The sequence below is a fragment of the Equus quagga genome, chromosome 6 (genome assembly GCF_021613505.1).
Source record: "Equus quagga isolate Etosha38 chromosome 6, UCLA_HA_Equagga_1.0, whole genome shotgun sequence".
NCBI lineage: Eukaryota > Metazoa > Chordata > Mammalia > Perissodactyla > Equidae > Equus > Equus quagga.
Window position 1 is genome coordinate 63894284 of NC_060272.1, and position 23718 is coordinate 63918001.

At 43.3% G+C, this 23718-nt stretch overlaps 1 long non-coding RNA gene across 4 annotated transcripts in view; it reads right to left on the bottom strand.

The window, feature by feature from the left end:
• The window catches only part of LOC124240637 (uncharacterized), a 61117-nt gene extending 38389 nt beyond the window's left edge, over window positions 1-22728 (bottom strand). For 3 of the 4 annotated variants that reach the window (XR_006888966.1, XR_006888967.1, XR_006888969.1), the window contains exons 1-5: window positions 21840-22728; window positions 19703-19813; window positions 18679-18721; window positions 9696-9792; window positions 8757-8809 (exon numbers count right to left, since the gene is read on the bottom strand). This is a non-coding gene — a long non-coding RNA (uncharacterized LOC124240637). The remainder of the gene's footprint in view (window positions 1-8756; window positions 8810-9695; window positions 9793-18678; window positions 18722-19702; window positions 19814-21839) is intronic. The other variant, XR_006888968.1, reaches the window with a different exon arrangement.
• Window positions 22729-23718: the final 990 nt, after the last annotated feature.

Genomic DNA, 23718 nt, shown 5'->3' on the forward strand with positions numbered 1-23718 from the left:
CTTTGATGTTCCCATAACTCTCTTTCATAACTTGTATAATAATGATTATCTAATTCTCTGACTCTCACTAAAGACTTCAGGCCATGAGGGAAAGAACTATGTCTGTATTGTTTTGTCATTAGTGTGTGTCTGGAATATATAGTTAAAAAACAATAAATATTTGTTGGGTGAGTGATAGGATAAGCAAAATAACCAATATATAAGCAAATATGGGACCAAATTACTTGCATGCTTCTCAGCCCAGAGGTCCTGCCCCATGTCCCTAATCCTCTCTCTCTCCTGTTCCCCACGACTGTGAACCAAACTTTCACCTCCGTCTTTGAATCTCCATTTGTATTAGCTCCTGCACACCCTCTCCTATTCCACTAAGAAAAATGGGGCCATCAGTTAAGAATATTCTATTTCTTTTTTTTTAAACAATTTTCTCTTTTTTTTCTTAAAGATTGGCATCTGAGCTAACAACTGTTGTCAATCTTCTTTTTTTTTTTTTTGCTTTTTCTCCCCAAACCCTCCCAGTACACAGCTGTGTACTTTAGTTGTGGGTCCTTCTAGTTGTGGCATGTGGGACGCCGCCTCAACATGGCCTGATGAGCAGTGCCATGTCCGCGCCCAGGATCCGAACTGGTGAAACCCTGGGCCACTGAAGCGGAGCACGAGAACTCAACCACTTGGCCATGGGGCTGGCCCCAGAATATTCTATTTCTTAGCAAGTATTGGAGAGGATGTGGAGAAAAGGGAACTCTCATACGTTGCTGGTGGGAATGTAAACTGGTGCAACAACTATGGAAAATAGCATGGATATTTCTCAAAAAATTAAAAATTTGGGGGGCTGGCTCCATGGCCGAGTGGTTAAGTTCGCGCACTCCTCTGCAGCGGCCCAGGGTTCAGATCCTGGGCACGGACATGGCACTGCTCGTCAGGCCATGTTGAGGTGGCATCCCATGAGCCACAACTAGAAGGACCTGCAACTAAGATATACAACTATAACGGGGGCCGGGGAGAGGGGAGTTGGGGAGATAAAAAGCAGAAGAAAAAAAAAAGATTGGCAACAGTTGTTAGCTCAGGTGCCAATCGTTAAAAAAAAAATTAAAAATATAAATACCATATGATCCAGCTATGGATATTTATCCAAAGAACAAGAAATCAAAAATTCAAAGGACTTATGCACCCCAGTGTTCATTGCAGCATTATTCACAATAGCCAAAACGTGGAAGCAACCCAAGTGCCCATCAACAGATGAATGGATAAAGAACATGTGGTATATATATACAATGGAATACTACTCAGCCATAAAAAAGGACAAAATTGTGCCATTTGAGACAACATGGATGGGCCTTGAGGGTATCGTGCTAAGTGAAATAAGCCAGACAGAGAAGGACAAACACTGTATGATTTTAGTCATATGTGGAAGATAAACAAACACATGGATAAGGAAAACAGATTAGTGGTTACCAGAGGGGAATGGGGTGAGCAGAAGGCAAAAGGGATAAAGAGGCACATATGGATTGTGACAGATGGCAACTAGACTATTGGTGGTGAACACAATGCAGTCTACACAAAAACTGGTAGATAATGTACACCTGAAATTTACAGAATGTTATAAGTCAGTTTGATCCCAAGAAAATAAAAATTTTTAAAGGAATATCCTATTTCTATGGACAACTTCTTTCTTGAGTTCTCATCAGCTCTCTACGCAGTGAACAACGACCTCCTTCTTTAAGCCTCTCCTCTGTAAGATGAGGAAAACCACTCTCTTCTGGCTTTCCTCTCACCTCACTGGCTGCCTCCTCTGCTTCCTCCTCTTCAGAATAGTAACACTCTTCAGGGCTGGGTCCTGAGCCCCTCTCCCTTCTCTCCAGGTGACTTGTCCAAGATTTTGAATCTCTCTCATAACTGCCAAAGTTACATCTTCACCTTTCTCTGGCCTCCTATATCCACCTGCCTACTTACATGTCTGTTTGAATATTTCATATGCGTGTCAAATTGATGTCCTAAACGCATTTTGATTTGTCCCCAAAAGCCCGATCTTCCCAGTCTCCTTCAACTGGTTAATTGGCACCACCATCCACACAACTAGTAAAGATAGAAGTCTGGGAGTCTTCCTTATCCCTCTCTTTGCTCCGGTCCTCACATCCAATCTACCGCCAAACTTATTTAGTCTATCCCCACAATTTGCATTTAAATCCATCCATTTCTCTGTCTCTCCCACCACCACTATAATCCAAACTGCCAACGTCTCTAGTTTGGACCACTGAACGAGGCTCCTTAAAGGATTCTCCATTCCTCCACAATCCACTCTTCCTGCCTGCTCTCCACATAGCAGCCAGCATGAGCTGTTAAAGACATTCAATTCATTCCTCCACCTAGTACATTTCAGTGGCTTCCTATTGTGCATAGAAGAGAATCCAACACACTGCCGTGGTCTTGAGAGATAGACAATCCAGGCCATGCCAAACTCTCCAAGCTCACCTCATTATTCTCATCCCCACCTCTTCATGCACACCCTGTGAGCCAGTCACACTGGACTTCTGAGAATTCCAGTACATGCAGAGCTGCCTCCCCAACAAATACTCTGTACTCGCTCTTCACCCCACCTGGAACTCTCTTCTTTGGTTCTTCACACAGCCAGCTCTAGGTTTCTGCCATTCCTTAAAAAGGCTCTCTCTCACTTCCTTTTAAAGTTATTTTCTATTCCAGGACAGTTTTGGCATATAACCTTTGTGACATACAACAGCTTGAAATGATTTAATGATTCCCACAAGAGAAATTTATATCTGACTCCTGTAATAGTCCAGGGTGGTTCCAAGTTGGGCGGAAAGAGGCTGGGAGCATAGACAGTGTTGCTTATCCAGTCATTCGGGCACCTTGTCTGAAGGAGGTCCTGCAATCTTCCCCATGTGATTTCCAAAGTTTCTTTGAAGGTCGTCATCCCCATCAGTCAGAGAAAGGGAGAGGTGTGCATGGAATTTTAATAAGAGGCACACACCATTTCTACTCACATTCCAATGGCAGGTACTCAATCATATGGCTAAACTTAATCAGAAAGGAGACCAGAGTGTTGTCCAGCTACGTGTGGGGAAGGAAGGAAAATGGTTTGGTGAACAGCTGCCCAGCCTCTGCCACGCCATCCATTCCTTCTGCCCTCCTGTTTAGTAGAAAAATTCTCCGTCTTCCTTTCTAGGGACAAACCTTCCATCTCTGTTTTGGATTTCATCTCTTCCCACCTCCTTGGGGTTCTTTCTTTCTAATTTTTCTTTTATATTTCTGTATTTTCAACTTCTTCCTCTCCACTTGGGTTCTTTCTTTAAATTACATCTTTCTCTTGCTAAAGCTACCAAAAAACTCCATATTGCCGCACCCAAAGTCCTTGTCTTTCTTGGACACCATGGGAGCTGACACTGTGGGCCTCTGTTCTCTATATTCATCCTCTCCCGCATCTCTGGTGATAACACTGTCTGCTGGTGCTAGATCTCCCTGCCCGCCCCTTCATCCATGGATATTTCTTCCCAGTCTACTTTATGTTTCCTCTGCTTTTTTTACTTTTTTTTTTTTGAGGAAGATTAGCCCTGAGCTAACTACTGCCAATCTTCCTCTTTTTGCTGAGGAAGACTGGCCCTGAGCTAACATCCATGCCCATCTTTCTCTACTTTATATGTGGGACGCCTACCACAGCATGGCTTTTGCCAAGCGGTGCCATGTCCACACCCAGGATCCGAACCGGTGGACCCCGGTCTGCCAAGAAGCAGAACCTGGGAACTTAACCACTGTGCCACCAGGCCAGGCCCTCATCTGCTTTTTTTCACTTCTCACATTTGCTCCCCAGGTTCTGTCTTTTGCTTTTTTCATGATCCCATGTTGACTTCATCCACCATCATAGCATCACTCTCATTTATACTCATATGACTTCCAAATCATTATTCTAAGTAAGAACTCCCAGCTACACTCCAGCCATTGCACCCAATTGCCTCCAGGCCATCTTCACTGAACATTCTTTAAGTAACTCACCTTGTTCCATGGAGGATTTGAGACAGGTCATGAAGTATATATTTTGATGAAGGATTTAAATATCAAAGGGAATATATAGGTAGGAAAATCATAAAGTCAGAGATATTCCATGTAATCTCTACAGGGATTACTGTACAAGCTGAGTTATCTCTAAACTTCATATGAGAGATAGGATACTCACCAGATTCATCACATCCATTAGATAAAAACAAACCAGATATCCAAGAGAAACAAATCCTTTCTTCTCTTTAGATCCTAAAGGAACATCTCAAAGGGATCCTGACTGTGTGATATTTTGGGAGAAGTCCTTGACATCATCCCTATCCTAGAATCAACAACAGGTTTTACCCGGATGTGGCCTACATGTTCTTCTATAAAACTGAGACATAACACCAAAGCATAATTCAATCACATGAGTGTTTGAGAGCCCAAAACAACGCAACGCTAGCAAGCAATGATCTGATGATCTCATTTGATATAAGTGAAGATTTGAACATCTAAAGAAATAGATTTGCTGTAAAATATTCAGGAATATCATCTTATATGCTGTTTCTCACAACCAAGCTCTTCATAAGGTTAGATAACAAAGACTTCTAAGTCTCAGTATCTGGCCACAGCCTAAAATGTAGACAGTGATGTTGACAATCAAGGCACAGACGTAGGTCTTGGCAATAGCCACGATATTGTCCTCTTAAGAAAATGTAGACACTTAACCAAGGCAGCCTCTATGGGGTCTGCTCTTGAATATTCCTCAGGCATTTCAGACTCAACCTCTCCAAAATTCATTCACCATCTTTCCCTGTGAATCTTCATAAATTCCTGCGATCTCAAGACACACACTGAAAGAAATACCTTCAACATATATATCTGACAAAAGTTAATATCCAAAGTATATAAAGAACTTCTGCAACTCAATAATAAAAAGAAAACCACCAAATAAAATGGGTAAAAGACTTGAAAAGACATTTCTGTGAAAGAAGATCTACAAATGGAGTCTTCGCAGCGCTCTTCTCCCAAAGTGGGCTCTGCCAAACACTGAATCAAGGAAGGCCTTGAGGGGTAAGGCAAGGAATTTGAACTTGGTCCAAAAATCACTGAATGGTCTAAGAAAGGATCAATATACTCAGTTTTTAATTCTAAGAAGACCATGCTGAATGTTAGTAAATCTTCCATAAAAAAAAGAAATGGTCCCAGGGTCAAAGATGTTTTGAAAACTTTAACCAGTCCTTTAGGAATCTTTGCTGCTGGATTCCTCACCATGATACGCCGCAGGTGGACTCGAAGAGATGGCGTGACAGCAAGTGCAGTTGGTCAAGAAATCTGTTATTTAAGGAGCATTGCAGAAAGTCAATTCCTATAGAACATGGTGAAGAATCTTTTCCTTTACTGCCCTCTTGTACCCTCCCTATCATGTCCAGTCACCTTATCTCAAAAGGTCATTCCCAAATGCACCTTCTATCCTATCCGCGCTCTAGGTGCTTTCTGTGTTAGCCTCCTAGTGTGGTTCTATGCCTCCCATCCAGGCCCTCCTGCCAGAGTGGGGATTGTCTAGTGCGAATCTGGTCACTTCACTCCCCAGATTAAAACCCTTCAACAACTCCCCATAGAAAAGAAGATCAAGTTCAATTCCTTAGCATAACTCACAAGGCCCTTCTTTACCTGACTTCTTCCTCTTTCTCTCTCCTGTCTCATCTCCTCAACAAGTCCCTACACTCCAGATTCAAAAAGCTACTTGTGCTTCCTCAAAAGGATGCTTTAGCAATTTGAGCTTTTGCACAAAAATGTTCCCTCTCCATAAGATGTCCTCATTTCCTCCCTTGCCATTCATCTGCTAATCTCACTCATGCTTTAGAGCAGTTCAGACTCCCAGACAGTATCAACTTCCACAGAAACAGTCCAGGTAAGAGTTCCACCCCCTTGCCCTCCAGCTCACACACTTCTATCTGCAGCACTTGCCGCTCTGTACATCACTGCTGGTATGTTTGTCCATCTCCTGGACCAGAGTAGAAGCACACTGATGTTCGGGTTCACCACTCTTGTCATCCCTTATCATAGTTTGTTTATTTCACTGTGTGATTATTTCACAGTGAATCTCTCCACAGTGTACAGATCATGTGGGTTATTTCCCCATTGTTGGAACAGCATCTGGCACAGAGGTAACTATTTGATGAGCAAATGAGTGGATGAGAAAGTATATGTGAATACACAGTAATCCCTGGTTGGGATGGAAGAGGCTGAGGGACATCTGTTCATTCATTCAACAGTGCATGTGTGGTGGTCATGTACAAACTGATGAAGGGTGATGAAATCCTGGAGCAGGAATCCTCCCTAAGAAAATCATGCCAAGACACTCCCATCTGGAGACGAGGGGAGAGGAGGGGATGTGGTGACCTAAAGAGCCTCCCATCTTCCATGCCCTGCCCCTGTCCATGGCCAAGCACGAGCAGACCCAGGAAAAGAATATGGCATGCTGTGTTGGCCGGTCGCCCGAGAAGCCTGGCTGACTTGGTTCCCTTGGTTCCCCAGTAGTATTTAATTACCATATTATTAATTCATAACAGTAATTCTCTTTTTAAAATAACATGGTGCTAAAAACAATGTTTCATAAATGTGTAAAAGTGGAATCTAGAAATTATTTACCAGGTTCTACTTCCTCCCCAGAACTCTTCATCAATGCAAATTGATTTGAAGCTGAATTTTTTACTAATACATTGCCCACTTGCAAACCAGCCCATGGAAATAGAATAAGCTGCAGTTCTTCACTCTTTCCTAACAACACTCTAAACTCCCTCCCTCCAGCTCCTTTTATCTGAGAATCTTTATCTTAAACCACTTTATATGAAGTCATTAATTTTCACAGCACTCCTGCTAAGAAGATTCTATTACTTCCATTAAACCATAGAGTAAACCAAGAAGCTAAATTAAGTGATTTGCCTGCTCAGGAAATTAGTGGCCTGACTGGCTTCAGACATAGCAGCTCTGATTTCGAAGACCTTGTACCCAACTGCCACCCCAATCATCCCAGGCTCTGTGTAGTAGGTAAGGACCCGGATTCTGAGTCAGTAAAACCTGGACTCAAATCCTAGCTCTGCAATTTCATCGACAAGTTATTCAACCTCATTAACTTCCTGTAAATTGAGGATAATAAGAACACTTGTTTCATAAAGTTGCTGTGAGGATTAAATATGATGATGTGCATGGAGTACTTAACACAGGATCTAGAGCAAATGAAGAATTATGTTATTATTATTATACACACCTGGAAGAGTATATTCCTCATCCAGTCGCCTCCCATAATCTTTTCCTCATCACATCAGAAAATGAGTAAGCCACTCTTGCAGCTGTGCTGTACAATACACACATCTGCACTAAAGTCTGCTATGGGACTATTAGAATACCTGAGCACATTCCTGGAGAACTGCTACATCAATAATTATCTAATTATTCATGAATACATGCATGCATGCATCCATCCATCCACACAGCTAGTCATCCATTCATCTTTCCATTCATCTATCCCTCCATCCATCTATCCTCTACCTGTCCATCCATCTACTTCATCCATCCACTCATCTACTCATCCATGCATCCACGCATCCGTCCTTCCATCCAGTCATCCATTCATCCATCCATCCATCTGTGTAAGATCTATGCTAAGTGCTGTGGGAGATACCAAGATGATTAAGTTATGGTCTCTGCCTCAGAGCTACAAGTCCAGACAATTACCAAAAATTGTAAAGCAAAATGAAATATAAAAAGTGTTATAAGAGAAGTTGTTGAAAGTGAATGAAAGGCATTGGCCACATAGAAAGAGCAGTACATTAAGAGCCAGGAGATCTTTTTTTTAGTGATGGCTTTAACATTGAAGGAACATAAGCCCAGTCGCCGCTCTAGGTTTGGTTTCCCCACGTACGCAGTGAGGAGGCAGAAGTGGACTATTCCAAGGGCCCTTTTAGCTCTAACATTTCAATTCCTCTGCCCCTGGGTAAGGTAAGGTAACATTCAAACTGAGCACGGAGTAATGGATATGGCATTCCAGGAACAGGGAGTGACACAGGCAAATACATGAAGATAGAAAGACATAGAATATTAATGGAATGACAAGCGTACATTCAATTACAGCAAATGGCAGAAGGAGATTGTGTCTTGAGAGTCAGATCTGGAATATATTGTGAAAGGACTTATTTCCAGGTGAAGGAATACGCACACAGAGACGAACACACACAGGTGATAGGGTAACTTGTGATCAGTCCATCATTTAAAGAAGTAGGTTAGGGAGTACAAAGGGTGAGGTAACGCTGGAAACAGGGAGACCAGGAGACTTTGTAACAGTTTAGATAAATAATAACCTGGGTCTGAATTAATGTAGCAGTAGGAATGCAAAGGAGACAATGTGAGAGTACTTACAGGTACAATCTTCAAGACCTAGTGGCTCATTAAGACTAGGGGGAAAGTAGCTAGAGTGACTCTGAAGCTTTGTGTTAATGACTAGTGAAATATGGTAGACATCTATTGAGCATGACCAAGTGCCCAACCTTATGCTGGCCCTGGGGCCTATTCTGGTGAACAGGTCAGGGGTGGGTTCTGCCTTCATGTGACTTGCCGTCCAAGTACATTCTGAGAAGAGCCTCCATTCATATAAGAAATCACTCTTTCTTTCAGCTAGCATTTACTGAGTACATACTACATACAAAACTGAGTTAGGTCCTTCCACCCCTGGAAGGAGAAAATGAAGAGAAATGATGTCTTACCATGATTGATGTCCAACATGCCACCTAGAGTCAGCATGAATCAGTAGGACTCACTGAAGGAAGGAAAGGGCAGGTCAGAGAAATGAAAAGAAGTAATTACTACTTAGCAAGCAGTAAGGATCCTTCTTACTGTGTCTGCATGGAAAGCCCACTTTCCCAGGGTTGCCTCCTCATTACACCTCCCCACATTGCTGCAAGCAAGGGCAAGATGCAACAGGAGTTAATTTACTTTGTGGAGTTAAAGTCTTCATTGAAAAGAACCCTGAAAGAAGCTGAGCTGTATTGCAGGGAAAGCCATCTGATTACAGAAGTTGAATTCTTTTGAATGACTGCTCTCCTCTCAATTATGTCTGCACGCGGTAATATTCCCCAACCTTCAGCAAACCAAAATGAGGCCACAGCTTGAGTGTGTTCTAAAGAGCCTGAGGAGCGACATGCAGGCAGTGCTCCGGGTCTGTGCCACTGGGTCCCTCTGCGACGGACACTGGATCAAGAGGGAGGGATGGAGGTAGCCTCCTGCCTGGAATTCTTTCCTGCCCATCTTCCTCATGAACATCTACTCATATTTCAAGCCTTAGCTCCAGATTGTCTGATGTAGAAGCCCTTCCTCATTATCCTCACCCCTATCCAGGCACAATGGACCACTCATTCTACCTTATTCAGAATTTTAATGAGACCCATGATTCCTCATTTCAGTCTTATAAATTCACGTATCTTTCCACCCAACAAGCTGCAAGCAATCTCTCAGGCAGGTCATCCTCGCACCCCAGCACTTGGCCTCATGCCTGACACATGGCCATACTGGAGCACCTGTCACTAAGAAGAACTGCTAACTCTGGAGAGACCTCATCCTGTGGCAGGCACTCCACTGCCGCTTTACGTGTACTGTATCATTGAAGCCCCACCACAACCCCTTGAGGGCGGTGTTCTTGTCCTCACCTCATAGATGAAGAAACTGAGCATCTTGCCCAAAGTGAAAGTGCTGCTTTCTTTCCTGGGATTTCCATCACCTTAGATAGATGGTAGGTGAAATGGTCTGCAAATGAGAAAACTTCAGATGCCATTGCAAAACCATGGGTTGTGAAAACATTAGTCCAAGCTGACACTGAGATGGTGGGATACAGGTAGACACACATACTCAGGTTCTGAGAGTGCTTCCTTATTCACCCCTGCAGAGGGCTCACTGGCAATTTAAAGATAACACCATAACACACAACCCATGCAGGCCCATCGTGAAGTGTAGTTCATGGTTAAGGAACATCTAATAAAATGGATTTTATAGTATAACCAGCTCCTCTCCCTTCCACAATAACTCTCATTGACTCCCAGTGGCCTTTCCCACCACTGTCCCTTTTCAGACACAGCACACAGCAGGCTCCTTTTCCAAACCCATCTGAGAACGTATGCAGGTAAAGGTCTCCAGGAGGAGAGGAAAGAGGCCGTTAGGCCCAGATTTGCTGGATGGTAGTGCTAACTGGTTCTATCCCACTGCCCACCTCTGAAAATAGTCTCTTTGTTGGCCACAAGAGCACCAGGTAGACTGCATTCCTATTAAAAAGAAAGAGGCCACCTGGACTTGAATCCTGCACAGAGAAACAGAATCAAGCAAACTCCCGGAGCAAAGGTGTGCAGTATAAACTGTTACCCAACCTCTGCTGCAAACCAGGACATTCTGTACAGTCAGAAGAGGCTTAATGAGCCTGAACCAAGAGTCTAAGGTCAGATGATTAAGAACATTTCACAGCCTGGGTTGTAACATTAGAGATGCTACAGGTCATCCTGCCACACCACTGTTGGGCCCCAAACTGGACGGCGTTTAGTTTTCTCCAACCCTGGCTTAACTTAAGAACACTGAGCTGGGGAAGGCTCCTCCTGTCCTTTAGAAGGCCACAGTTGCTTATCTGTATGTATGTGTCTGCACGTTCTATTGGTGTTCTATGCTCCTAATCAAAGGAAGCTTATGAAAGGGGAAAGTAAAATTAAATAGCAAAATAGTGGCATTATTTCTAAGTGTCCTGGGAAGACTGTCACATAGTTCGTGTGTTCATTTACTCATTCATTCATCCTTTCAGTGAAACTTTGAGGGAACGTCAGTTTCGCATTAGATCCTATTACAGGAAGCAGACCCACAAAGACACACATTTCCTCTATCAGCTTCCTATTGCTGCTGTAACAAATTACCACAAATCTAGTGTATTAAAACAACACAGATTTACTATCCTTTAGTTCAAAAGGTCAGAAGTCCAAAATAACTTTCACTGGGCTAGTATCAAGGTGTTGGCTGGGCTGTGTTCCTTCTGGAGGCTCCAGGGAAGAATGTGTTTCTGTGTCCTTTCCAGCTCCTAGAGGCCACTGGCATTCATTGGCCCACAGCCCCTTCCTCTATACTCAAAGCCACAGCAGCGGGCTGAGTCCTTCTCACACTGCCATCTCCCTGGTTCTCTACTCTTCAGTCTCCTCTTCCACTTTTAAGGACCCTTGTGATTACCTTGGTCCCACTCAGATAATCCAGGATAATCTCTCCAGCTCAAGGTCCTTGACTTAATTGCTACTACAAAGTCCCTTCTGCCCTGTATGTGGTATAATATGCTATATATTGCCAAAATATAAAGTCATATATTCACAGGTCCCAGAGATTCGGACTGGGACATCTTTGGGGGTTCATTATTCTGCCTCCCATGGTCTCGTTCTCAATAGTGGTCATTTTGTATATCTGATTGAAACTGACCAACCTTCATTGTAGCCTATTCTTCCTCATTAGACTCCTTGACTATGCTTTAAGGTGTTTTCACAGGCACAATTTTTGCAAACCCTTCTTAGGCTTACTCTGGTTTCCTCTTAACCGTTAGTATGCACGGTCATCTCCCTTGCAGTCTCCACTTCCAAGACACCCCCTCCAAAGAAATAGTTTATTATGTAAGACACGTTAGTCTGACATTTGCCTTTGAACTGAACAGAAAACACTAAGATTAACCTCTATACACTCCCAGGCAGAGGCCTGCCCCTCGCTTTTCTCCAAAATGGGTTCTCTGGGCCCAGTCTAGAGGGGCAATCATGTGATAGGCTTCCTGCTCACAGCCCGATGGTCTCACTCTCTGTTCTCGCCATGTCTCTAATCCCTACTCATTTCCAGCCTGCTAAATTAGGGCGGCTTAGATCAGTCATTTTCCCTCTTGCATTCATTTCCATTTTTGAATATAAGTTTTACAAGGCTCTGATTTCTAACCTCTATGCATGTGGTGGGTAGGATAATGTCCTGACTCTCCAAAGAAGTCCACATCCTAATCCCAAGAGCCTGTAAATATGTCGTCTTACATGGCAAAGGGACTTTGCCGATGTGACTGAGGTCAAGGACCTTGAGCTGGGGAGAGTATTCTGGATTATCCGGGTGGCCCAATGTGATCACAAGGGTCCTTTAGAGGAGAGAACCTTTCCTGGCTGCAGAGAACCAGAGAGACACAGCAGCCGAAAAAGGATTTGACACTCCATTGCTGGTTCTGAAATGGAGCAGGCTATGACTAAGGACCGAGAGAGGCCTCCAGAAGCTGGAACAGACCAGGAAATGGATTTTTCCCTAGAGTCTCCAGAAGGAACACACTCTGGCCAACATCTTGACTTGAGCCCACTGGGACCCTTGTAGACTTCTGACCTACAGAACTGTAAGGTAATAAATTCATATTGTTTAAAACCACTAAATTGTGATAATTTGTTACAGCAGCTATACAAAGTTAATATAAAGTACATTCTTTTCAGTCCATGCTGATGATTTAAGCCCTCAAAGTGCATGCAATTCAGAGTCATTAGTGGACTGGCAACACCCTCCTCCAGATCATCAGCCAGAATTCAAATAAGCCCAGTCTTAATGGGGACCCCTGCAGGATTCCATCTGAGAACGCCTTGGGTTGAAGGAGACATGCGATTAATTATCATCCTGCGTTTCCTGGATCTGATTGTATATCTGAACCAGTCTGTACCTTTCCTGCCAGACATGACACTGCACAGGTTTTATCGTCGTAAGGAAGATTACCTTTCCTGTCCCTTTCTCCACTGATGTTACAGACAGTACGCCTACCCCAAACTCCAGGCCAGCATCTCTCCCCCAACATGTGCACACACACACACACACACACACAGATACACACAAACATAAAGACACAGAGACACACACACACACACATAGACACACACACACACACTTCTCCCTCTTGCGAAAAAAGCAGCCTAGATTTTGAAAAAGATTTGTTCCCCCGGTGTTCCCCCGGTGCTCCGATGTCTATTGCCCCAGGGTTTGTGAATTTCTTTCCCATTCTAAATGTTTCATTATGTTATAAAGCTCAGGATACTTAAAGGAACAGTAGGTAGCAACAATCCATTTTCAAGCCTAACATGAAGAAAAGACTTAAATTGGATATTTTCTTCTAAGGTATACCAAGAATTTCGTAGGGTTTTGCCGTGATTCTTTGAAGATGTCAGCAAGAACCAGGCAAAGGGCAGTGATTCCAAGAGGTACACTATTCACATCCATTTCGCCTGATTGCAAGCACTTCAGGCTTCAGACTTTGAGTTCTCAAGATGCTCTGATTGTTATTTTCTGTGTTCATTTGTACGCACTATGTGTTAGACACTATTTCAGGTGCTGGGGATACAGGGGGTGTTCTGGGCTGGAGATACACATTCGAAAGTCATTGCCAAATAGTTAGCATTTAAAGCCATTGGAATTACAGTTATCACCCAGAAGGAGTGTGTAGATGGAGAAGGAGGGTCCAGTACAGAGCCCTAGAGTACTCCAAAACTTAAAGGTCCAGCAGAGGAGGTCTTAAGATGGAGGAAGCTCTATGGTGGCAAGAAAACCAGCGGAGTGTGTGGTATTATACGCACCAAAGAAGAAAGGATTTCAGTGGTTCCTGGTTCCAAATGCTGCTCAGAGGTCAAGTAAGATAAGAATAGATTGTCACCATTGGTCTTGACATCATGAAGGTGATCTTGACATGAGCAACTGGAAGGGGTAGAAGTGTAGTTGTAACGGGCTGAGGGAGAGAATGTGAAAAAAAGGAATGGACACCGTGACCTAGAAAACACTTTTAATTAGTTGCTATAAAGACCAGCGAGATAAGTAGAGGAGTAGCAGGAGGCAGATATGAGGTCACAGGCAGGGGGTTTGTACATGGTATACTAGTGATCATGGTAATAATCCTGTGGAGAGAGAGAAAGGGGTGAGGTGGCAGATAAAATGGATGGTTGCAAGGAGGAAGGCTGGGACACAGTGAGAGGGAAGGGTCCAAAGCTCAGTCAGAAGGGGCAAACTTAGGTAAAAGGAGAGATTTCACCCACAGGGACAGAAGGCGGGGCAGTGAATATGTCTTTGAAAGCAGGTATGTTGGTGAATTTGGCAGTGGGGGGTATAAGGATTTTCTGCTGACTGATGCTGTGTTCTCAAAGAAGTATAAAACAGCATCATCATTTGCCCTTTGAATGTCCTTAAAGAAAGAGTTAGTAAGACAATAAGGAGAGTACTGGCCTGAGGATCTGGTGTAGACACTGATTACTTATCGAGGAAGTCACTTATCCTGTTGGTGAATGTGTTTCTTAACTTTTAAACAGGAATAATAACTATTGTACTGATCAGGTATTGGAGAGTTCACCCTTGAGATTTCTGCTTCTGGAAATATGGCTATCCAGAGGCCCTTGAAACACTGAATCAAATTTAAAATATGTTTTGAAATGTATGGTAGAGCTAGAAGAAAGTCAGGGCAATTCTCAGAGGCTAGAAAGACCAAGAAAGCATGAATCCAGGGAACTAAACTGCTGCAGGAGCCAGTCTGTCCTGTCTCCTCTGCCCACCACTGGGGACCTAGTGCCTGGGTTTTAACACGTTCCATACCTGCAGGACAGGACCTGCAAGCAACACCTGAGCTGGAGTGAGATGAGAGTCAGAGTAGACTCTGGCAAAAAAAAAAAAAAAAAAAAAAAAAAAATCCTGGACCTCAGAAGGGAAACATTCTCAATGACTGACCCTAAAAAAAGAAGAATCTATCAGAGAGGGAAATAGATATGTCTGTCTTGCCATTGGCTTTTGATGGAGGGGAAAAAAGTGAGAAAAAATTCTCCTCTGAGAATATCTAACTATAAGCCCACACTGAAAATGGTTTGGGGCTAGAATTCACTCTAAAAATATAAGCCAAAAATGTAGTTAAAGAGGGATAGACTTCAACACAGGTCTTAAAGAATTCCTGTGGCAAAATTCTAAGAAACAGGTATTTACAAAAAGAGAGAAACAGAGAGATTCCCACAACTTGAAGGAAAACAAATCACCATAAAAAGGATGAATAGAAACACTAACTTGCAAAATCAGACAATCTAAGAATACAGATAATAGGATTGTCAGATGAGAATATAAAATATGTTTGCCTGATATGTTTAAAAAATGAAAGGTGGGGGCTGGCCCCGTGGCCCAGTGGTTAGGTTCGTGCGCTCCGCTGCAGGCGGCCCAGTGTTTCGTTGGTTCGGCTCCTGCACGCGGACATGGCACCGCTCATCAAGCCACGCTGGGGCAGTGTCCCACATGCCACAACTAGAAGGACCCACAACGAAGAATATACAACTATGTACCGGGGGGCTTTGGGGAGAAAAAGGAAAAAAAAAATAAAATCTTTAAAAAATGAAAGGCAGCAAGATGAAAAAAATTCTAGAGATCTACTGTACAATCTTGTGCTTATAGTTAACTAGACTGTACTGTACACTTAAAATTTGTTGAGAGGGTAGATTGTATGTTATGTTTTTTAGCACAATAAAGAAAATGAAAGATGGTATCAAAAAGTTGGCAGAGAAATAAACCATCAAATATAATCAGACAGATTTTGATTTAAAAAAAAGGTCAATTAGAACCTTGAGAAACAAAAGCTAAAGTAACTGGTCAGAATTGAAGAGAAAATTAATGAACTTAAAGATCAAGCTGAAAAAATTACCAAAAATGCAGTATAAAGTGGCAAAGAGACAAAAAAAATATGACAGAGAGGTTAAGAGGCAAGGAGGTCAAAGGAAAAGATCTAATATAAATCTAAAAGGAGCACCAAAGGAGTTAATGGAGGGAGTGGGGAAGGAGAAACATTAAAAGAGATAATGGTTGAGACCTTTCCAAAGCTGATTCATGACAATGATCCTCTGATTCACGAAGCCCAATGAACAGGAGCATTCCCAACGAAAGCCCCACCTAGACACCTCAAGGTGAGACTGTAGAATCACCAAAGACAGGAAAGAAGCACCCAGAGAAGAAGAAGAAAGATAATCTACAGAGAATGTTAGCCCAACCTCTGACTCCCATCAGCACTAACAACTGTGAGAAAATCATTGACAATCCAGCAAAACTATCTCCCAAATAGGAGGGTGTAATGAACATAACTTCAAATAAGAAAAACCTGAGAGAGATTAATACCAACCACCACTCAGTAAAGGAACTTCTTAAGGATGAATTTCAGAAAGAAAATGATCTCAGAAGGAAATAAATGAAAAGAAGACACGAGAAGTAAAGAAAATAACAAACATGTGGGTAAATAAAGTACAAAATAATAAATATAATGTCCAATGTGAAGTTAAAAGAAATGGAGATAGAAGTAAAATATTCTTAAAAACGGCATCTGAGTCAGGAGTAGGTAATTTGTAAGTTATCTCGCCCCTAAGAGTGTGTTTCCCCTTCTGTAAATGTTAAATAATGGCCATTTTCACAAGGATTTCTGGAATCAGTTGCTTCTACTTCAGATCAATTGTTGACATCTTGCTCAAAGCTTTAATGATTGCACTTCTGTAAACCAAATTTCCTAATTGTGGCACTTTGCTATTGACCCAGAGCACTTAAGTAGCTAAACCAAGTGCGAAAGATCTAAAAACACCCAGATCTTCACTTTTTCCATTTCCGTCTCCGTCTAATTTCTAAGAGTGATGAGATAACTGCAATGACTGCAGTCTAAGTGGCTGTATATTTTGTCTAAAATGCCCTGAAATCATTCTGAGTTATTATGTAAATACCCAAATTTGCTCATTATGTTGTTATGGGGGGAGACTCCACAGTCCTCCTGCCGGTGCCATTTCTTAAGATTAGATCATTAGAAAAGGAATAGTGGTGTAATGTCTGAGGGGCTTAAACAATAATTTGAGTCTTTCAGATGTGCACAAGGTAATTTTAAATAAATTCCATAGTTTTTCTGATGATAGCCCTGAGTTCAATCATACCCACCTTTAAAGAAATGCTAATTGGATGAGGTAATTTTTGATGCAAAACCTGACACGTTGCAGGCCCTCAGTAAATAGTAACTATCACCATTCTTAGTCCAATTTCTGAGTAGAAATAAAATGAATATGAAAGACATGTCCTCCATGATGGACTGTTGGTCTTTGGATGTCTTGGTGCCCTTTCAACAGTGATTTGTAGCTTTCTAAGGCCACAAAACTGAGGAACACACATATTGAGTTATCACTGTATTTGATTTCTGGGAATCTCTAATTCATTGAGTCCATAAACATTTAGAGTGCTTAGTATATGATGGGTGCTGACCATGAAAAGATGTCTAAGATGGGATCCCTCCTCTTAGGAGGTTCCCAGTCGCCACTGTGATTAGTAAGATTAGTGTTTTGACAAATGCTTACTGTCATCTACCTTGTGTTAGGCACTGTGCTAGACCCTGGGGACACAGAGATGAACAAGATACGTGCCTTCAGGTTCTCACTATCTAGTGGAAAATACAGATAAATTGTAAACCAATAAATTACAAAGCCTCTCAGCCCTAAAGGAGCCATGGAGAAAGCATTGGGAAGCTCGAGAGTCAGAATAGCTAATCCTGACCAGAGGAGTTGTCGAAAATCTTAAAAGGAATTGGCATTTGAAATTGAACTTGAAAGATGAGTAGAAGTAAGAAAAAAGGAGAGAGCATCCCAGACAGAGGAGATGGTGTGGCAACAACCTGGGGTCTTGAAAGGGTATGCCAGATTTGGGGAATGGGGAACAGCTCTGTGTGGCCTGACTGTCAAATACATCAATGAAGACTGGGAAAAGCTTAGGTTGAAGAACTAAATTGGGGTTGGTTTTGGACAAATCTTGCAATCTTTACAAAGAATTTAAAGCTTATCCTGGAATAACAGGGGTCTCCAGGGAATTTGAAGCAGGAGACTGCTATATTCTTTTTTTAATGATTCAGGAGGGCAGTGTTAAATTTACCGCAGAGATGAGAGAAACTAGAGGTGTCAGGAAAAAAACAGTTTAGAGACCATAGCAATAGTCTAGACAAGACATGACGATATGAGTCAAAGTCCTAGCAGTGGGAATGCTGCCAAATATCATAGAAGAAATTTGACAAGATAGGCAACTAATTGAAAATGGAAGGAAAGGAAAAAGTGAAATGAAAGTTAATGGAGGCTTATCTAACTTGAGAAACTGAGTGAACCATTTTACCACTGTCTGAGAGAGAAAGTATAGGATATAAAGCAGGTTTGGGAGAGAAGATGATAAATTCTATAGACCAAATTTTGTCAGATATGCCATGGTATCTCAATAGGAAGGATGTATCTAGTAGGCAATTCAAAATATGGGGGTGATGTTTTGGAGAGATAAAAATTGGGGAGAGTGATAGTTGAAACCATGGAGGTCTTCTGGTAAATTCAAGATTAAAAACAAAACAAACAGAATGTAAGAAGGAGACCAAAGGGATCTGAAGATTTGTCCAGATCAACCAAAGCTCGTTTTAAGACCCATCGCTTTGACAAGAACCCACAATGCACTGCACCCTGCTTTAGTCGCTGTGGAGAATGAAAGTAAATATGCAAAGGTTCCCACATTTTCCCAATCTCTTGTCTAAGTAAAAAATGCTCAGGATACCTTTCTGCTGCTCTTCCACAGCTAACTTTGTTAAACCATGACTAGTCACAAACTCACCATCAGGATTCTTGAACTTTCCGTCTTCTGACTGACTGGAAGCCTTTGAGGGATGGAGAGGATAATGCAAAAACACAGAAAACAAGTTGGTGCATCAAGAAGCCGTGGAGCAACAAAACAACTCAGGATTGAACACCCATGGCTTCTCTTTGTGAGAGGTGCCCCTCTTTTATCTGCATTCTTTCTTCAAGCTGTGCGTATATCTGTGAGCTGGAACACCCAGTACAACATTCCCATATTGGCCTACCTTAAGAACATGCTGTGAAAGGCTGAATTAAGGCCATTTTTACTATCTCCCCACCACATGGTTTCCTTCCTGGTAACTTCCAGGACTTCTCTGTGTCTTTCCCCTTGAAGACAAAAGCAGCCTGGAAGTCAATGGCATTCAAACAGCCAGTGACCTTGGACTGATCTATTGTTGTTCCTGGTAATATTCCCTGCTTTACCCTATCTCTGTATTTATGCCCTTGAAATATCTGAAATTCAAAGACAATGAGACAGGATCCAAGCTCATGCCCCCAAACTACAGACATCTTTCTGGAAAAGACTAGAAATCCTAACGTTCCCAAACAAGACGTCTTCTCTCTAGCTGTTAAGTGATGCTAAGCTTATGTGGCAGAGAAATTTAAATTGACGACTAAAATTGTTTGCAGGGCATCAGCACTTTTCAAACTGGAGTGTGAGGCCCCCAAGGATATGAGCCACGGGTCAGGTGATTCACGAAACCACAAAATAGAACTGTTGCTTCTCTGTGAAACTTCAGTTTTACTTGAAGATATGAAGGAGGATTTTGTCTTAATATTAAATAAGCACAAATATATTAAGAAGTAGACTGCCAAGTTTTCATGGTTTTTTTTTAAGATAAAATATGAGACTTCAAAGAAATTTCAGATCTCTAGACAGACTGCTTCCAGCCCCCTAAATCCAAGAGGCAAAAATTTCCCCTCCTCTGCCATGAGGGCATTTCAGAGGCTTGGGGAAGATTCTTGCTGGCTGGAAGAGTAAGAGGAGGGAACACACTCACAGGTCAGTCTGGCAAAATGAAAATGTCTAGAGGATGAAATAGGTACCATCTGGAATTCTTGAGAATACATGGAATCAGCACACACACCGATGAAGAGACAAGAGTGTAGACCTAGAAAAGACCAAGGAGGGCTGTGTCACCCATTTGCTATGTAGCCTTGGGCAGGACATGTCGTTTCCCTGAGCCTCAGTTTCCTCACCTATAAGGAGGAGGAATTGTACTGGAAGGAATGTACACGAAGGAATTGTGCTAAAAGAAAAGTCACAGGCTTTTTAAGATTTCTGAATAGTTTCAAACGTTTAAAACTTAGGTGTTGGTTTGTTTTCAGGGGCCAGTTTGGGGGGCCAGCTGGAAGCAGGCAGATTTGTGACTCTGCCCTTGCTGCCCTCCCCACAGCCCACACTAGCCCAGCTGCATCCAAGTGAGAGCAGCAGATCCCATTCTCTTCTTAAGGAAAGGTGATTAAGACAGATCTGCAAAGCATACCCATTCCAGAGGTGCTCCCCTGCAGGAGAAATTAGGGCAAATCTAAAAGCGATTAGGCTGTGGACACAACATAATTGAATAAGCAATGGAACGTTTGCCCCCTGGCACAGAGCGCTGAAGAAGAGCAGTAGGTGTGAGCAGCACTTTAGTGGCACTAATGTGTAATTACAAACGAGCCGGATTCCTCCATCTTCTTCATTACAGCCAGCCCCTCCGGGAACACTACTGGGCAACACTTAGTTAGCAGTTAATAAGCCACCGTATGTGCCAGACAGCAGCAAAACTGCATTTTTCCTAACAGTATCCTTCACACTGGCCCCCCCTCATTGGGTGAGCAAACAGGAGATATCCCTGTCCGATTTTACATGGACTCTAGAGTTGGAATTTGGGAAATACCATACCTACCTACCGTCCTGGAGATGTGGATTTGGTGATTTGACACTATTTAAGACCGTACCCGAGGAAGGTGGAACAGCAGTGGCTCTCAACCCAGCCAACAGTTTGGGACAAAAAAAATACCTAACCTTGGCATCACCCCAACCCAGTTATGTCTGGATTCTGGGAGTGGGGCCCAGGAATTGGTATGTTTTGAAAATATCCCAGAGGATTATAAGATGTAGCAGGCTTGAGAACCACGGGCTTTTGTAACCTGAGGGCCCGCTCAACCACATTGCCCACATCCTGCTCTGAGACCTGCAGGGAGACTACAATGCTTCCCTGCCTTGGCCTCTTCCCTGACGGATGGATGATCACAACATTGACCAGTCATGTGGTGGTCACAGGACAGCCGATTCACATGGAGAGGGTAAGCATCAGAGGCCCCGGGTACCGAGAGCCCAGAACATTTTCTGCCTCTAGCCCAAGATGACGACGACTTCTACCCACTTCTTTCTGTGTTCCCTAGGACCCTGAGCTTGGGAGAGAGAGTGGGAGGTTTTGCTATGGGAATTGGGTTGTGCCCTGAGTATATGGGCCAGGAAGAGACAGGAGGGAGGCGAGGAGAGGAATCCAAGAAGTTTGGGGAAAGGAAAATAAAATAATTAGCCATGCAGCTGCTAAGCCATGAAACTGAGAGTGAAGGAGAGAGGAAAGGCAGTTAGCAAAGAGGGACATGACAGGCACAGGTCCAGCAGCCAGGGATGGCGACAGCTGCCCACTTTCTGTGTGTGGCGCCCAGACAGAGCACGTGTCCTCACATGTCCAGTGTGAGGTCTGACAAGCACAGATGTCCTATGAAAATAGGAACGCCTTGTGCTTGCGTTAACACTGGCAGGCAGGGCTCGACAAGAAACCTCTGTCAATTTCTAGATTGTTTTGTAAAACTCAGTAAAGGAGCACAGGTCCTGCTGCCTGGCCTCATCTCTGCATATCTAAGAAGCAGTGAAATACAGGACATCTAGAGTTACGAGCTCCTTCACACAGGGGCCGGCTCCGGGGCCTCGGCTGTCCAGCTGTCCTCTCCTGACCCGGGCGTAATCTCTCCCTAAGGAATTTCCCTCTTGCTATCTCAGGCAGATGGCTCAACAGGAGAGTGAGCACATTCCCAAATCTTACAGCATGACTCTCTACACACAGGGAAATGTGGGTTTTTGTTTTTTTTTGAAGAGGTGCAATGGACACAATTATGTCTCTGGGACTCTCAGTGCCTTACCAGAAACATCCAGGCTTTCCCCAGCATCCGGATCTTGCCTGGAACTTGCTGCTTAGCTCTCTTGGCAGCATTTGCAATGTGCCGACTTTTCTGTCAGTTCTCTGGGACATTGGAGAGCTTTACCTGAAGAGTGAGCTGTGCAGGTCTTTCCTCCATATCCCGGGGTCTGAGCACTGCACGACACTTTGTGCTGGGCACGGCTCCTCACTGAGAAGTCAGGAGCCTGTCACACTGATGGCTGTGCCTGCCTTTATGCCCGGGGCTTCTTTCATGACATTTTAACTCCTTTTCCTAGGCAGAGGAAGGGAATAAAATACACCACCCCATGGGTACAGTTACCACAGAGAGGGGTTAGCGTCCTCAGAAGTGCTTATTAAAGGAGGATTCAAGAATGCAGTCTCTCGGCAGACGGAAAAAGGTCGGGTTCAATGAAAAGTGTTGTATGAATCCTGAAACATGAATAAAGCCCCGGGTAGGGGCAAAGCATCTACAGGCCCATTCCTTATAGACAGGACTCACAGACTCACAAGAGGTGGGAAGAAACCTCAGAGACAATCTGAGAGCCACTCAAACCTGCTGTGCACTGGAACCACCTGGGGGTCTTTTAAAGCAAATTGATGTCTTGGTCTCATCCCAGAGGCAGTACCTCAGGGTGGGATCCTGGTGTGAGGATGTCTTCTTTGTTCCCCTGCTATGCAATTCTGGCGCTCAGGGACTCCTGCGTGTGGCAGACCTGAGACTGACACCCCAAGCCCCTCCTCCTGGGCATCTCAAACTTGACTGTGGACATGAATCGCCCGAGGGGAATCCTGACAAAATGCAGACACTGATTCAGAAGGTCTGGAGTGGGCCTGCCATTCTGCAGTCTGAAAGGCTCCCAGGACAAGCAGTGTTGCTGCTGGTGCTCAGACCACACTCTGAAACAGCAGGCCCCAGCATTTGGCCCTATAAAAAGATGAGTCACATGCCCATCAACCTCCGGTCTTCTAAGCTCAAGATTAGAGAGCCAATGTGGTAGAGAGGTTGGACGGAATGACCCATGTTTTTCATTCGGATCCTGGAAGTTAATTGTTGTGTAATCTTGAGCAAGTCACTTAGCCTCTCTGATCTTCTATTTCCTCAGGTGCTAAAAAGGAGAGGAAACTAATCCTTACTTTACAAAGTCATTGGGCTGATCGGATAAGACATATGAAATTGTTCTGTAAACAGTAAAACACTATAAAATGAAAGGGTTTACTATTACAAGACTGACCTTTGAAAGACACCAACAGTAGCCCTTAAATGTTGGTCATTTATATGTGCATGCACATTTTATAGTCCTTTATTTCTCCTTATAGGAACATGTGAATGTGGGCACTCATAAAACAAATGATTTTCATTTCCTAAATGGTTTTAACTCTATATGTGTGTGTTTGCATGTGTGTAGCGTATGTGTATGTGTGTGTGTGTGTGTGTGTTTGTGTGTATTTTCTTATCCCATTGCCTGGTAGGAAAGAATTGCAAGGAAGTTCTCTTTAACCAAGAGGATTAAAAAATGCAGAGCAAAAGTTCAGAAGCAGGAGCCAAACTGGTAGCTTTTCTTACTCCTTTCCACTGCATTAACACACCCTTAGCCAAAACAAAATGGAACCATGGCCTGACCAATTTCTTCTCAGGGTTCTCCCCACTATGCGTCCCTGCTGGGGTGAGTATGGCAGCCACGTCTCATGTCCAGCCTAACCACAGAGGATCTCACAACCCTAACCCTATTTGAGGTTTGAGCCCCCAATTCTCATTGACGTGTCTGGCCAACACCAGTCATGCCATGCATGTATGTTCATTCCCAAATGAAATGAAACTCTTGGCAAATTCTTAAACCGCATTCTGGAAGCTGCTACTG